Consider the following 11667-nt stretch of genomic DNA (forward strand, 5'->3'; position numbering starts at 1 on the left):
TAGAAAAAAGAAAAACACATGTGTTCTTGTTTTAGATAATGATTGTGAAAGATAGGCAAAAATCCCCAAAAAGAGCAGTTCCCCTTTAAAATCTGCATACCTTAGTAAGGATTGGTCACCAGCGTTCTCTGTAACACAAAACATGAACAAGAATGTCAAACTTCCTGTCATATGGAGAGGTTTCTAATATTTTGCATACATTAAACATCTGCACAGGAGAGCCAGAATATTACAAACAGCTCTCCGTGGACTTCTATACCACTGCAAAACATAATATTAAACATATTTGGATACTGCTTCAGTGTCTGGATCTCATCAAATTGTGTCAATGTTGTGACTGATGAATGAATGTTTAACGATTATCCAGTATTAAAAAAAATTAAAAAAACAACAACTCATGTGCCATCAAATGTGGTGAGTTTTCTGAGGAAGAACTGCCGGGATGAGCAGTTGTAGATTGTTTAATACTGAATGACTAATTTACTTACTAATCCTTCCAGTTGTAGTGCTCCCAGTCAGGACAAAATGTTCTTGGATGGATCCCAGAGAAGCAGATACAATTATTCCGCCTGTCAGAAATTACTGTGAGAGATTAATACATAAAGAAGTTTCGCTGTATTAGTGGCTAATATTAGTGTAGATCAGTGATCCTCAAACTGTGTACTTAGTTGTACGACAAATAATCACTTGAAGAACAGTGTTTAATTTCCTATATTCAAATACAGTGGTACTATTCAAACTGTGCTTATTGTTAAATTGATTGATTGATTGAAACTTGTATTAGTAGATTGCACAGTACAGCACATATTCCGTACAATTGACCACTAAATGGTAACACCCGAATAAGTTCATTCAACTTGTTTAAGTCGGGGTCCACGTTAATCAATTCATGGTAAAATGCATGGTACAGTGGCCAAAAATCTTAAATATACTTGTTAAATAAATTTTCTGCCTTTTTAAGTTTTAATGAATACTTAGGCTTACTGCGCCACTGTATTTTAATGTTGGTCATCATTACTGTGCTACTTTTAAGAGCCAAGTGTTTTCTGAGGTGGTACCTGGTGGAAAAAGTTTGAGAACCACTGGTGTAGATCAGTGTACGCATTAAAGGCATTTTACTTCACAGGAGCTACTTTCCAACTAAGCTATTCTTATCAAAGGGACATAGTTAATAGTTTAAAACTTGTGTTATAAACGTTAATATGGCTAGTGATGACAACACATGCTAATTGTGCTGCATAAGCAAACACGAATTCAAACAAGGGGAAAATTGCATTATTTAGAAAAACAAGTTTTAAAACTTACAGTTCAGGAAACAAATCATTCAACCGTGTTCCAATTTAATGACAATATGTGTTCCGCCTAAAACGAATCGTTTGACAATTGTAACTTAAGCTAGCGTTACACAAAGGTTTCACTGTGTTGCGATGCCACCTGCTGGTGATTAATCACAATGTGACCGCCGGTGCAACGTTGCCAAATGGAAAATGACACATTATCGTACCAGATGCTTCACATTGTCGTATTTGGAGGGAAATTGTCATTCATACACAATTCGACGTTGCTCGGGACAATCTTCTTTAGAATACCCACAGACCGTATATAGTATAGCAAATAAAGCAGTTTTACCTTTAAATAAACAGCAGTTACAAAACAGTGCCCTCACGTGGCTATAAAGAATACTGTCGAATGCATTTAACGAATACCCCATAAGGGCAATGTGAACAGTTTTTTTAATAGAAAATCACATGAGCATTAGTATTTAAAGCTTCTGCTGACTACTTTGTTGATGCAGCTTTTTGAATATGATGCCACAAGCTTGGCACACATACACTATATTGCCAAAAGTATTTGGCCACCTGCCTTAACTCACATATGAACTTGAAGTGCCATCCCATTCCTAACCCATAGGGTTCAATATGATGTCAGTCCACCTTTTGCAGCTATTACAGCTTCAACTCTTCTGGGAAGGCTGTCCACAAGGTTGCGGAGTGTGTTTACAGGAATTTTCGACCATTCTTCCAAAAGCGCATTGGTGAGGCCACACACTGATGTTGGTCGAGAAGGCCTGGCTCACAGCCTCCGTTCTAATTCATCCCAAAGGTGTTCTATCGGGTTCAGGTCAGGAGTCAGTGCAAGCCTGTCAAGTTCATACACACCAGACTCTGTCATTCATGTCTTTATGGACCTTGCTTTGTGCACTAGTGCACAGTCATGTTGGAAGAAGAAGGGGCTGTTCCCACAAGGTTGAGAGCATGTAATTTTCCAAAATGTTTTGGTATCCTGGAGCCTTCAAAGTTCCTTTCACTGGAACTATAGGGGCCAAGCCCAACACCTGAAAAACAACCCCACACCATAATTCCTCCTCCACCAAATTTCACACTTGGCACAATGCAGTCCGAAATTTACCGTTCTCCTGGCAACGTCCAAACCCAGACTCGTCCATCAGATTGCCAGATGGAAAAGCATGATTCATCACTCCAGAGAACGCTCTAGAGCAGTGGTGCTTAACCTGGGTTCGATCGAACCCTCTGGGTTCGGTGAGTCGGCCTCAGGGGTTTGGCGGAGCCTCCACCGCAGAGGTCAAGACTTGTAAATAAAAACTTCTCCCTATCGGCGTATTATGGATACCCCCAAACAATGTTCCCTCTAATTTTCCATATGCTTGAGCAAACGCAAAAACTTTTGAGCATTCAGTGGAGCAACATGTGAGCGACAAGATGCGTCTGGATTCGGAGACATTTCTGTACCCATGGAACTGAAGCAAACAATTGCCACGCACTTAGATGAGCTTGCAAAGTCTCTCGACGGATATTTCCCTACAAGAGAGTCATATCCGGCATGGGTGAGACAGCCGTCAATGATGAATACCTCGACAAAATCATTGAAATTCAGCAGAGCCAGTTTCAACAGCAACTCTTCAGAAAAACAACGCTTTCAACGTTTTGGTGTCGACAAATGGAAAAGTATCTAGTTATTGCTCAGAAAGCCCTGGAATTTTTTATACCATTTGTTACAACATATCTTTGCGAGCAATCCTTTTCGAGGATGCTGTACATAAAAACGAAGAAAAAGAACAGACTTTGCTGTGAAAATGACATGAGAGTGGCACTTGCCAAGGCGCATATCTGAACTGGTCTCTCAAAGGCAACAGCAGAAGTCACACTGATTTGCAGGCGTGTAATTTGTTGTGAGTTCATGCACTGTATTAGTGTTGTTCTTTGAACAAGGTGATGTTCATGCACGGTTCATTTTGTGCACCAGTAAAAAAAAAACATATAACTTTGTCTTGAATTTGAAAAAAAAACACATTTTATTTTTCACTAAAGAAGGGTTCGGTGAATGCGCATATGAAACTGGTGGGGTTCGGTACCTCCAACAAGGTTAAGAACCACTGCTCTAGAGTCCAGTGGCGATGTGCTTTACACCACTGCATCCGACGCTTTGCATTGGGCTTGGTGATGTACGGCTTAGAGCAGACATGGGCATTCTGCGGCCCGCTGGCCACATCCGGCCCTTTGTGCGTCCCTGTCCGGCCCTCGTGAAGCCAATCATAAATTACAAAATACATTTTAAAAAGTATCTATGTCGAGTGTGCAATAAAACGGTGCTGCTTTTGTTTTGAAAAGCGTTATTTGTATTACTTCCGTGTGGACGTATGCGCGTGCGTGATTGTGAGTGAATGTGAACAGCGGCAATCACAAATTACATTTTAAAAAACATCTATGTCATGCGTGCAATACAACTGTGCTGCTTTTATTTTGAAAAGTGTTATTTATGGACATATGTCCGTGTGTAACCTGTGAGTGAAAGTGCACAGCGACAAGTGATGCCCGGTTACCCCCGAGATGTCAGCTCACGCTAAAAAAAGAAAAGTTGATGACGAATGCTGTGTTTTCAACAAGACATGGACTGCCAAGTATTTTTTTTACAGAGATGAAAGGTAAAGCTGTGTGCTTAATTTGTGGTACACACTACACTACACGACGAAGCACGAGGAAAAATACCGGAATCTGTCCGATGAAGAGCGCGCAAGGGAGGCTGATGCGTTGATGGTAAAACGGCAAACCCAACAAGGACTTTTTGCCAAATTTCACACCCCCAGAGATGCAGCCGTCAGGACAAGTTTCGTCATTTCTCACAAAATCGCCAGAAAAAGTAAGGCGTTTTCTGACGGAGAGTTTAAGGAGTGCTTATTGGACTCTGTTGCGCTGATATGCCCGGAGAAGAGGGGCGCATTTGAGAACGTGTCACTCTCCCGAAGCACTGTAACGAGGCGGGTTGAGACCATCGCTGGAATCTTGGAGCTTCAGCTGAAGAACAGAGCGGCCGACTTTGACTGCTTTTCACTGGCTTTGGATGAGAGCTATGATCATACTTGCCAACCCTCCCGAATTTTCCGGGAGACTCCCGAATTTCAGTGCCTCTCCCAAAATCTCCCGGGACAACCATTCTCCCGATTTCCAGCCGGACTTAAGGCACGCCCCCTCCAGGTCCGTGCGGACCTGAGTGAGGACAGCCTGTCGTCACGTCCGCTTGGCCAACCAAAAAGCATACTTGCCAACCCTCCCGGTTTTACTGGGAGACTCTCGGTATTCAGCGCCTCTCCCGATAACCTCCCGGCAGAAATTTTCTCCCGACAAACTCCCGGTATTCAGCCGGAGCTGGAGGCCACGCCCCCTCCAGCTCAATGCGGACCTGAGTGGGGACAGCCTGTTCTCACGTTCGCTTTCCCACAATATAAACAGCTTGCCTGCCCAATGACGTTATAACATCTACGGCTTTTAGAGAGTAGAGTGCACAACTGCGCACACAACTAGGAGACGAAGCAGAAGAACGAGGAACTTACAGACATGGCGATGCCGTCGACGAGCAAGATGAAGAAATACGCTTGCAAGTTCCAAAACGAATGGAAACAAGAATTTCAGTTCATCCAGGACAGTTCGAAGGGGAAGGGGTATGTTGCCTGTACAATTTCTAGAACAGACTTCTCCATTGAACACGGTGGCCGAAATGATATACTCAGTCATGAACGGAGAAGTTAAACAGGACAATACTGCCATCTACTGGATAGCATGCGGAACACTGAAATTCAAGTATTTATTTTATTTATATGTATAATAAAATAAATATATAAAAAAATATATATATATATATATATAGCTAGAATTCACGGAAAGTCAATTATTTCATACATATATATATATATATATATATATATATATATATGAAATACTTGAGTTGGTGAATTCTAGCTGTAAATATACTGCCCTATTAACCACGCCCCCGCCCCCCCCCACACCCCACCTCCCGGTATCGGAGGTCTCAAGGTTGGCAAGTATGCAAAGAGTAACCACAGAACACTATACCGTATAGTGTCTGTGGTTACTTTTTGGTTGGCTAACGGTTTACGTTGTATTGCGCACCCTGACGGTAAGTGTGGGAGTCGGTTCTGAAGTATGAAGTAAAGAGACGTAACCAGGCGAGGTGACAATATATTGACTTCAACCCAAAATATTACACTGCCCATACCTACGCTCCTTCAAAGGCTGTGCTACTGGCTGCAAAGCATTGCACTTTCAAATACAACAATGAGTAGAGCAGGGGTCACCAACGCGGTGCCCGCGGGCACCAGGTCGCCCGTAAGGACCAGATGAGTCGCCCGCGGGCCTGTTCTAAAAAAAAAAAAAAAAAAAAAAATTAAAATAAAAAAAATAATAATAATAAAATAACAATTTTTTTTTAAATTAAATCTACATAGAAAAAACACAAGATACACTTTCAATCAGTGCATCAACCCAAACAACCTCCCCCATGCACACTCATCCACACCCACTCACACAAAAGGGGTTATTTCTTTCTGCTACCAATATTCTGGTTCCCACAACATAGACAACACATCTGCAAGGGACACAGTCCCTGAAGCACACATGATTGTATAGGCTGCTGGTCCACTAACATTTTCATTAATTACTATTTTTTATGTAATTATTTTTATATTGTTTTACTTTCTTTTTTATCCAAGAAAATGTTTTTTATTTATTTATCTTATTTTATTTAAAAAAAAAAGGGCCTTATCTTTAAAAGACCAGGTTGTCAATGAAATTAGATTTGTTTAAAAGGTTTTTTAAACCAGGCCCAGTCCAGATAATGTCCAAGTCGGACTCAGCAACACACACCTTCATTCATGTACACAGAAAAAAATTAGGGAACACAACAGATTGCATATAATTTATAAACAAAATTACATTTTCAAAATAAGCATTCATGTACAGTCCAGATTATGTCCAGGTCACTCAAATTAGGGAACACAACAACAGATATCGCATAATCTATAAACATAATTATACTTTAAAAATAAGCCTTTGAGGACTTCTCATCTTTTTTTTTAATGTTTTTTGGCATCATTATCGTTTTCAACCATGTAACTTTCTAAAGTTAGAAAATACTGAATAAATGTTTTAAAGAAAGTAATACTAAGTGAATATTTGTTTTTGGCCTTAAAAATAAACATTTTACCGAGTACTATAATTAAATTGACTAAATCATGATTGTCAATGAACTCTCCTAAAATAACAGAAACCACATTAAGCTTCATAAACAAACCAATCCTTAAACACATTTTTTCAACTTCCACCCAAAACAAAGACACAATAGGACAATACCAAAACAAATGCAGGGTGATTCAGGCTCCTGACAACAAAATCGGCAATCATCTGACTCTGTCATACTCCATAATTTTAACATTTTCCCTGTGGGTAAGAAGTTATAAATAATTTTAATTTGAAAATAACGATTTTGCACATCGATAGTGGTTTTATAGATTAGTTTGAATATGGCATCCCATGGCAACGGGCAGTCAAAAAAGTCCTCCCATTTTCCATTTGTGTTGTATGAGGCAGCCTTCAAAGATTTCTTTATTAAATAAAAATTATATATTTTTCTATTTATTTTAGTTCCTTTTTGCCAACTAGAATTTCTTATTAGAGGTTTACAAACTAATAATTTAGTAGTTCCATAATTAATTATTTGTTTCCATCTTTTCCCAATTACTCCAGTTAGTTGATAAAATGAAAAGCTTGAGCAAGCATCACCATCCATAGCTCTACATTCATCATACTTCATAATTTTACCATTCTCATTGATAATATCATTGACAAAAATGATTCCTCTTTCAAACATATTTTTCCAAAAGAAAGGCTTTCCATCTATTACAATATTAGAGTTCATCCATATTAACTGCTGCAAAATATCGTCTCTTTTTTCTGGCACATAAAATTGAAAACACCACTATGAGTGGATTGTTTCCTTTATGAACCCCGCCATGTTTCCCAGCAGACTCTCTGGGAGGGGATCACTTGTAAAAAAGGATACAATTTCTTTTGATACAGTACATGTTTTTTGTCCAACAGGACATTTGTGTACCACTCAATGTTTAAATACATCTTTGGAACAATTGATGCTTTTAAAGACAGACACATAGCTTCAAGGTTGAGAAGTTTCAGGCCCCCATATTCATACTCTTTGTACAAAACCTTGCTTTTAATCTTTTCTGGTTTGCCGTTCCAGACAAAATCGAAGACCCTCCGCTCATAAATCTTAAAAAAGTTTTGTGATGGAGCTGGTAATGACAAAAACTAATAAATAAATTGAGGAATAATTAACGAGTTGGCAATAGACATTTTACCATACAAGGTTAGGGATTTCCCTTTCCATAATTGCATAATTTTGTCCAGCTTTCTTAGTCGATTATCATAATTTACTGAGCCTAGATCTTCCAGATTTTCTGGGACAACAACACCAAGTATGTTAACTGGTCCATCTGTCCACAAAACAGGCACTTTGCATTCCATTCGAAAGGACGTTCCCTTTAGATTTCCGATCCTTAACATTTTACATTTATCATAATTAAGCTTAAAGCCAGATTGCTGTGAAAATATGTCCAAAAGATTAAGAAGGTTCCGCAAACAATGAGGAAAAATCTTATCTTTGTGAATCAGCCTTTTCTGACATGAACTTCATCAAGAACAAACACAGAACACGCCTCACTGATGCACATCTGCAAGACTCACTCAGAGTTGCAGTGTCAAGTTACACACCAGAGTACAACACACTAGTTAACAGCATGCAATGCCAGGCTTCCCACTATCTGACAAAGAAACAGATAACAGATTTGGTGTCCAGTTCAAAGTGTGACATGATTTAAAAATTTGAGAGTTTACTTTTGTATTTTACATGAGTTATTATTTGTACAAACATGGTGCACAGTAATTCATGATTTGTTAAAAAATGTTAGTGGCTAGCTAGTTAAAATGGGATATTGTGATTTCACAAGACTGTCTTAGAAGTGATCATTTGAAAATGTTCAATTTGAAAAATGTGCACTTAGAGAAAATATAAAAATAAAGTGTTGCATATTGATATTTATCTGTTTCTATATATATTTATTGTGAGAAATCATTAAGATGATCAGTGTTTCCACAAAGATAAATATCATTAATTATTAATAATAACAGAGTTAAAGGTAAATTGAGCAAATTGGCTACTTCTGGCCATTTATTTAAGTGTGTATCTAACTGGTAGCCCTTCGCATTAATCAGTACCCAAGAAGTAGCCCTTGGTTTCAAAAAGGTTGGTGACCCCTGGAGTAGAGTATATGTGTAAATAAATGAACATTGAAATTCAAGAGTCACACATTAAGAGTGTTACTAAAACGGCCTTCTTTCATCTCCGTAATATCGCTAAAATTCGTTCCATCTTGTCCACTAGCGACGCTGAGATCATTATTCATGCGTTCGTTACGTCTCGTCTCGATTACTGTAACGTATTATTTTCGGGTCTCCCTATGTCTAGCATTAAAAGATTACAGTTGGTACAAAATGCGGCTGCAAGGCTTTTGACAAAAACAAGAAAGTTTGATCATATTACGCCTATACTGGCTCACCTGCACTGGCTTCCTGTGCACTTAAGATGCGACTTTAAGGTTTTACTACTTACGTATAAAATACTACACGGTTTAGTTCCAGCCTATCTCGCCGATTGTATTGTACCATATGTCCCGACAAGAAATCTGCGTTCAAAGAACTCCGGCTTATTAGTGATTCCCAGAGCCCAAAAAAAAGTCTGCGGGCTATAGAGCGTTTTCTATTTGGGCTCCAGTACTCTGGAATGCCCTCCCGGTAACAGTTAGAGATGCTACCTCAGTAGAAGCATTTAAGTCCCATCTTAAAACTCATTTGTATAATCTAGCCTTTAAATAGACCCCCCTTTTTTAGACCAGTTGATCTGCCGTTTCTTTTCTTCTCTCCTCTTCTCCCCTGTCCCTTGCGAGGGGGAGTTGCATAGGTCTGGTGGCCATGGATGAAGTGCTGGCTGTCCAGAGTCGGGACCCCGGGTGGACCACTAGCCTGTGCATCGGTTGGGGACATCTCTGCGCTGCTGACCCGTCTCCGCTCGGGATGGTTTCCTGTTGGCCCCGCTGTGGACTGGACTCCTGCTGATGTGTTGGATCCACTGTGGACTGGACTTTCACAATGTTATGTCAGACCCACTCGACATCCATTGCTTTCGGTCTCCCCTAGAGGGGGGGGGGGGTTACCCACATATGCGGTCCTCTCCAAGGTTTCTCATAGTCATTCACCGACGTCCCACTGGGGTGAGTTTTTCCTTGCCCGTATGTGGGCTCTGTACCGAGGATGTCGTTGTGGCTTGTACAGCCCTTTGAGACACTTGTGATTTAGGGCTAAATAAATAAACATTGATTGATTGATTATTTTATTTATATGTATATATATATAATAAAATACATATATATATATATATATACTGTATATATATATATGTATATATAGCTAGAATTAACTGAAAGTCAAGTATTTATTTTATTTATAGATATATATATATAAGAAATACTTCAATTTCAGTGAATTCTAGCTATAAATATACTCCTCCCCCTCAACCCCGCCCCCTCCCAACTCAATACCCACCCCCAAATAAAATCTCCCGAATTTGGAGGTCTCAAGGTTGGCAAGTATGGCTGCGGTGTACATGACACCGCCCAGCTGCTCATCTTCTTACGTGGGATAACTGCAGACTTTCAAATCACGGAGTAGCTGGCAGCCTTGCAGTCAATTAAAGGGACAACCACAGGTAATGACTTGTTCACAGAGGTTTGGACATGTTAGGACTGAAATGGGAGAAGCTGGCAGGTGTGACAATAGATGGTTGTCCAAATCTGACGGGGAAAAATGTTGGACTTTTAAAGAGGATGCAGGAGAAAGCGACAGAAATTAACCCTGTGCAGAAATTGACATTTTTGCATTGTATTATACATCAGGAAGTGTGTTAAAAATAAAACCATCAAAAGCAATCTGCTTTTGTATAAAGTTAAGTTAGGTTGAATTAAATTATTATTATTTATCTTACGGTATATCAAAAATAATATTGTGCAAAATGTAATTGAAATATTGTCGATGTGGGCCTCCAGCAGGCTCGGGTTGCTCATGCAGCCCCCGGTAAAAATTAATTGCCCACCCCTGGCTTAGAGGCAGCTGCTCGGCCGTGGAAATCCATTCCATGAAGCTCTCTGCGTACTGTACGTGGGCTAATTGGAAGGTCACATGAAGTTTGGAGCTCTGTAGCAACTGACTGTGCAGGAAGTCGGCGACCTCTTTGCGCTATGCGCTTCAGCATCCGCTGACCCCTCCCTGTCAGTTTACGTGGCCTACCACTTGGTGGCTGAGTTGCTGTTGTTCCCAAAATCTTCCATTTTCTTATAATAAAGCCAACAGTTGACTTTGGAATATTTAGGAGTGAGGAAATTTCACAACTGGATTTGTTGCACAGGTGGCATCCTGTGACAGTTCCACGGTGGAAATCACTGAGCTCCTGAGAGCGGCCCATTCTTTAACAAATGTTTGTAGAAACAGTCTCCATGCCAAAGTGCTTGATATTATACAAGTGATTAGGACACCTGATTCTGATCATTTGGATGGGTGGCCAAATACTTTTGGCAATATAGTGTATCTTTGGGCAGTTTCACCCATTCCTCTTTGCAGCACCTCTCAAAATCCATCAGGTCGGCTGGGAAGCGTTGGTTTTCATCCAGGATGTCTCTGTACATTGCTGCATTCATCTTGGTCTAGTCACGGAGGTGACCAAGCAAGAACCTGATGGCCTGTGGAGAGAGAACCTTCCAGAAGGACAACCATCTCTACAGCAAACAACCAAATAGGCCTGTATGGTCGAGTGGCCAGACGGAAGCCATTTCTTCGTAAAAGGTTTGCCAAAATGCACCTGAAAGACTCAAGACCATGAGAAGCAACATTTTCTGATCTGATAAAACAAAAATGTAACTCTTCGGCCTGAATGCCAGGCATCATGTTTGGAGGAAACCAGGTAATGCAATCTCTACAGTGAAGCATGGTGGTGGCAGCATCATGCTGTGGGGATGTTTTTCTGCAACATGAACTGGGAGACTAGTCAGGATAAAGGGAAATATGAATGCAGAAATGTACAGAGACATGCTGGATGAAAACCAACACTTCCCATTCAACCTGATGGAGTTTGAGAGGTGCTGCAAAAAGGAATGAGCGAAACTGCCAAACGATATACATGCCAAGCTTGTGGCATCGTATTCAAAGTCTTTAGGCTGTAATTGCTGCCAAA

At 40.2% G+C, this 11667-nt stretch overlaps 1 protein-coding gene across 4 annotated transcripts in view; it reads right to left on the bottom strand.

The window, feature by feature from the left end:
- Positions 1-1427, bottom strand: part of sipa1 (signal-induced proliferation-associated 1) — a 58588-nt gene extending 57161 nt beyond the window's left edge. For all 4 annotated transcript variants that reach the window (XM_062047761.1, XM_062047762.1, XM_062047758.1 and 1 more), the window contains exons 1-3: positions 1306-1427; positions 489-569; positions 101-128 (exon numbers count right to left, since the gene is read on the bottom strand). The gene's annotated coding sequence lies outside the window, so the exon portion shown is untranslated. The remainder of the gene's footprint in view (positions 1-100; positions 129-488; positions 570-1305) is intronic.
- Between the last annotated feature and the right edge of the window lie 10240 nt (positions 1428-11667).

The sequence above is a fragment of the Entelurus aequoreus genome, linkage group LG05 (genome assembly GCF_033978785.1).
Source record: "Entelurus aequoreus isolate RoL-2023_Sb linkage group LG05, RoL_Eaeq_v1.1, whole genome shotgun sequence".
NCBI classification, from domain to species: Eukaryota; Metazoa; Chordata; class Actinopteri; order Syngnathiformes; family Syngnathidae; genus Entelurus; species Entelurus aequoreus.